The sequence below is a fragment of the Drosophila takahashii genome, chromosome 2L, assembly GCF_030179915.1.
Source record: "Drosophila takahashii strain IR98-3 E-12201 chromosome 2L, DtakHiC1v2, whole genome shotgun sequence".
Taxonomy (NCBI): domain Eukaryota; kingdom Metazoa; phylum Arthropoda; class Insecta; order Diptera; family Drosophilidae; genus Drosophila; species Drosophila takahashii.
Genome location: NC_091678.1, coordinates 36,642,718 through 36,648,019, shown reverse-complemented (window position 1 = coordinate 36,648,019; position 5,302 = coordinate 36,642,718). Strand labels below are relative to the sequence as shown.

The 5,302-nt window shown below is 35.6% G+C and overlaps 1 long non-coding RNA gene across 1 annotated transcript; it reads right to left on the bottom strand.

Moving 5' to 3' along the window:
* Positions 1–271: 271 nt before the first annotated feature.
* LOC138912976 (uncharacterized) lies at positions 272–1,757 on the bottom strand. The gene is made up of 3 exons (XR_011418529.1): positions 1,648–1,757; positions 1,467–1,560; positions 272–396 (listed from the first exon to the last, which is right to left on the bottom strand). It is a non-coding gene; the product is annotated as an uncharacterized lncRNA (long non-coding RNA).
* Between the last annotated feature and the right edge of the window lie 3,545 nt (positions 1,758–5,302).

The window sequence follows — 5,302 nt, the reverse complement described above, 5'->3', positions numbered from 1 at the left end:
TAGCGCTGATTTCAACATGGGCATGTCCTAGGGGCTCATCACTGCCAGAAGCGCTTTCTTAGCACCTATTCATCACCAAATTCGGAGCCTATTTTAGCGCCGAAATATCACCCAAAATCATCAGCAAAGAGAGAGAAAAATAAAAAATATGTTGAATTTAAAATCAAAAGGTTTATTTCATTTCACTTCATTTTACTACATCATTTTTGGTAAATTATTTTCATACTTTTACATTAAATTAATAGATTTTTACCAACTACGGTGACTTGTAGGGTCTTCGGTACGTTTGTCATTGCTTCCGGAGTCTTGGTGAGCTCCGTTTTCGCGCATGGATATTTTTCACACATCTCCGCATCCTCTCCGGAGACTCTGCAGGCTTCACCGGACCAATGGGATCTGAATTTGAAAATATATATTTTTATAATATTATATAATAGGGGAGAGGTCTGTAGGTTGGTACACCTTTTGTTTTTAATCTGCCATTTCGACATTCACTTATGAAACTTTACGCATTTGGTACTGATCGAAAGGTTAGTCTATTAGCTTAATATAAAACGAAAAAGAATATTTTTTTCCTTAGGCCTAGAACTTAATCGAAAAGCCTACGAAATGAAAATCTCCATACAAAATTTTGAACACGAAATTTTCCGCCTGTCATTTTTGTATAGAAATTTTCGTTTCGTTGGCTTTTTGATTGAAGTGAGTACTAGGCCTTACGGAAAACTGAAAAATTATTTTTTTTGAAAAGTCCCAAAAAACGACATTTTGAAAGAGAGGTCTGTATGTTGAGACACTTTTAAAAGTCAATAATACTCACACAAAAAGTACTCGAAACTATAAGGAACTATTTATTTATGTTAATTTAATCAATTTTAGTTCGTCCTAAATTATTTCCCATCCATTTTTTAAGAACTCAGACCAAATAACAATTAAAATCAAAAGGCTCTTTGAACATTCACTTTTCCCCTAATACCAAAGAAATGTACTAGGCGTAAAGCGACCTCTGTTGGCCTAAAGCCTTTTTGTATGAAAAACGGGTGTCTCAACTTACACGCTCAAAGGGTCCCAACTTACACAAAATGGGATGTTTCGGGAAAAAATTAATAACTTTTTTTCTGACTGTCACATTAAGCTGATTCTTTTTTTAATTAGTTAACAGTTAATATACTAATGTTTTAAATATCTTACCAAGTTAATTTAAGGACGTTATTAATTTTAAATGGAATTTTGAAAAAATTAGACAAAAACTTTTCTGTTAAAAAGTGGTACACGACTCTCAAAGCTTTTATCTGGCTAGAGCCTAGCTTATAATGTTTTCCCCAAAAGTTTTGTCACTAAAAAGGACTACAAAAAAAAAATAAAAACAATTTTTGAAATTTGAAAATTGAGTGTCTCAACTTACAGACCGTCTCAACCTACAGACCTCTTCCCTATTAGAATATTAGACAAGAACGATAAAAACTTACTTAGGAGTGCAAGAATAACATCCTTCTGGTCTGTAGGACAAAATGATCTCATCTGAAATTATATTGTTTATGCACCTTGTAACATCAGCTTGACCTAAAAATAAAACATACATATTTTAAGAATGAGAAGCTATAATAATTTTGACACGACAAAGTTATAATACCCTTTAAAATTACTTACCTAAAAATGCATTCTTGATTAATAGCACTTTAGTTTGAACTCGAAAACAACTTATCACAGTTAGAACGCAATTGAAAAACGCAGAACAACGGCGCCTGCTTTTCAGAAATAGAAAAAGAATACTGAGCGAGATAAACAACATCTGCAATTTCAATCTCTCTTGTTGTTCTTTTCCCTTTGCTACGATCGCGCTTGCATAATTTGAGAGAGAGAAATTTGGGAGAGCGTCGTCTCTGGCGCCGTTTAGTCGCTCCGTCGGTGACGGTGATTGAGAGAGACGGGTTGGTGAGAGAGTCGCTTCTGCCGAGGCTCTGCCGGCGTCGCAGTCGACGTAGTGCTATTTAGCGCTCGGTCTGAATTCGGGAACTGCAGGGTCCCTTTCTCCATAATGAACGCATCGCGTTTGCATCCATTTACCGTTTCATTTTATTAATATTTTTTCACAAGTCGCTAACAGATGCACTGATTAGATTTATCGAAGCTTTTTAAAAAATCTACGATCAGCTGATCTGTGATGCTGTGAACTAGAGCTGACAAAAGATCGACTGAAGTCGACTACAAGTCGATAGTATGCTTTGCGATTGTTCAGTCGATTTTCAGTCGACTACTATCGACTTTTTTTAATCAAGTACCGTTTGTAGCTCATTTCTATAGTTTAACTCTAATATTTCTTTATAAAATCTAAAGAATCTTTTGAAATTATTTTCATTTAAAATGGAGAAGTTTTTAGCTGTTTCCAAAGAAAATGGTAAGTATAACTAAATTATTTAATCAGCATAATCTATTAATTTGGTTACGAGTAGACTCTCAAGAAAAAGGGAAACCGAGAGCTTCCGATGTATGGAAGAGGTTCCAAAAAATCGACAAGACGACCGCAAAATGTCTTTTGTGCAACAAGCAATATAAGACCAGCAACAACACCTCAAACCTAAGGGATCATCTCAGAAGGAAGCATGCTTACTGCGAAGATCAGTATTTGCTTGAGCCTGAAATAAGCGAGAGTACTACACCCTCGCACTATTTAAGGCTTTATTTATTATTTACTTGGAATAGAATTGATAAAAACTTTTCTTCTAATGTCAAATAACGACTAGTCGATAATATCGAAACAGTCGACTGAAATGCTGTCAAACATTCGACTGACTACACTATCGATAGTTTTGCAGCTCTACTGTGAACGGACAAACACAGCATATGATTTTGCAAAAAGCTTTACAAAATTCTTTCTTTTTGCGCATTAATTTCTCGGAAATTTACAATTCTTATTGAATTTATCAAAAGTTTGGCTTTTTATTATCTTCAAGGTATGTACTACAAAAAGATCTATGTTTGTGACCGGTCTATAAATGTGTAGACATAAAACTTAGTGGTAATTCAGTGTAGTAACAACGAGCCCGGATTCAAGTGGATTCAGTCTAACTCTTTCATCAGCCGAAAGTGTGAATCACTGGCGTCCAAAATGTGTAATATCAACGGCTATTACCTGCTAGTCTTTAAACTATGGTACTTTTTAGGAACAATGTCAGAAGCAAAAAGGGATCTTTTTTTAGTATTGCACTCGGAAGTAATCCCAACCAAGAAGTTTGTTGCCATGCAAAACTTTGTATTTGATACTGTTGTAAAAAACATTAAATATACTCTGGAGAAGCAGTGCGAGATTGGCAAAAAGTTGCGAAATTTTACTAGTAGGCTGATACTAAAGTGGAAAGAATGTGGAAGAAAAAAGGATTTTTTCGATACCAAAAACCAGGAATGGCTAGATACGCCGCTAGTATTAGTGGCAATCTCATCTTCAAAAAATCTTGAACGTCCACACAAAGATTCAACAAAGTGTCAGACTCAACTGAAGATGTCCCATCAGATGCATTGTTGGTAGCTGCAAGCTCCAGGTTGTATAAAGCTGGAAAACGCAGTGCTTCACAGTTGGTCTCAATGATAAACGACGCCGACGAAGAGTTTTGCGGTAATATAATGAAAACTATGGCTACCCCACAGCATCTACCGTCAAAATTTTCTGATGAAAAAGCACTGGCCCTATTTGTAGATGTTGGACATACCAAGTACACGTGGAATTTGTCAAAGAGAGCCGCCAAAGGAAAAAAACGCTGATATATATCCATGCTACGATAAACTGCGTTGTGCGACAAAAAAAATCCTATCCCAGTGTCATCACGGTCACAGATCGTTTCGCTGAAGTAGCACAACAAAGCTTAGTGGACCATACGATTGCTAGGATTATTGAAGCACACCCAGAAAGTTTTCCAACCCATATTGAAAACAATAATAACACCCAATTAACTGCTACATACAAATGGGGCTGTGATGGCAGCAGCGGCCATTCAACCTACAGGCAAAAATTTGATGATTTTGATGGAAAGCATGATAGATCAATATTTATTTTCAATTTGTATGGTGCTATTAACAGTGCAAAACGGACCAATAGTTTTATGGAAAAACATTAGACCTTTTTTTACTCGATATTGTCGACCATTAAGATACTTTGCGAGAAAGAATCGGCAGACTTAATTCGCAGAGAAAGTGAAAATATTTAAAGCCAAATATCAAATATTTTACCAATTTCATATGACCATGCTTGATGGCAAAACGTTCAGTGTCATGTCGGAGTCATCTTCGCAAACTTGTCGAATCTGTAACGCAACGAGCACTTACGAGCACTGGCAAGTTGCTACGAAAGAAATTCGGAGGCATTTCGATCTTACGCACTGGAAACTGCTGAATTGTTTGTGAATTCATATCCCTGGTTTTATATGCCATCGTCTGTTCACAGAATTCATGGAGCAGACATTACAAGCCATTTTTGCCTTCCAATTAGTATGATGTCCGAAGAAGCTCTTGAAGCCAGGAACAAATTATTATGGACGATGATGTTAAGAGTTTGCTTCTAATAAAGCATCTGGATATGCCTATCTCAGATTCCGATGATTCCGAATAAAATTCTAGCCTTTTTTAGATAAAGTTTATTTATAAAATATATTAATTTAAATAAAAAAAAATAAAAATAAAAAAAAATTACACTATGCAGCATCAAAAATTAACCTCGATGAATGCTATATTTTTGGATTCGTTACGAATTCCCAAGTTAAACTGCGTTTTCCAAAGAGTTCCCCGACGCAAGGATTCTTAGCAAAAGGACCTCAAAGTTCGAAAAATGCTGAAATTGACCAACTTTGCGGAGCTCTCAGAGGCAAATGGATGCATGGCTTGGTTCGAAGTTAAAGTTTTTTAAAAGATACACCCTTTATCTTTCAAACCCCATACATAAAATAATTTTAGGATTTTTTTTATTTTATTTTATTTTTGTTTAGAAGTTATTAATTAAATGCCGCTAGCGAGACCAAATCGCCCACTGTGGGGAGGGTGGAAAGTTGTAGCGTTACACAGCTGCAAAGTCAAATTTATGGTATTTTTCAGTAGTATGAACCAGGCATGATAATTTTTTTGGACCCGAAACTGGTAAGATGCTAATAAGAAGGAAATATTAAAATCATTTATTGTTGATATTGAATTATTTACACGAACTTTATTTCGTATAGTTATACCCGTTACTCGTAGAGTAAAAGGGTATATTGTATTCGTGCAAAAGTATGTAACGGCTAGAAGGAAGCGTTTCCGACCCCATAAAGTATATATATTC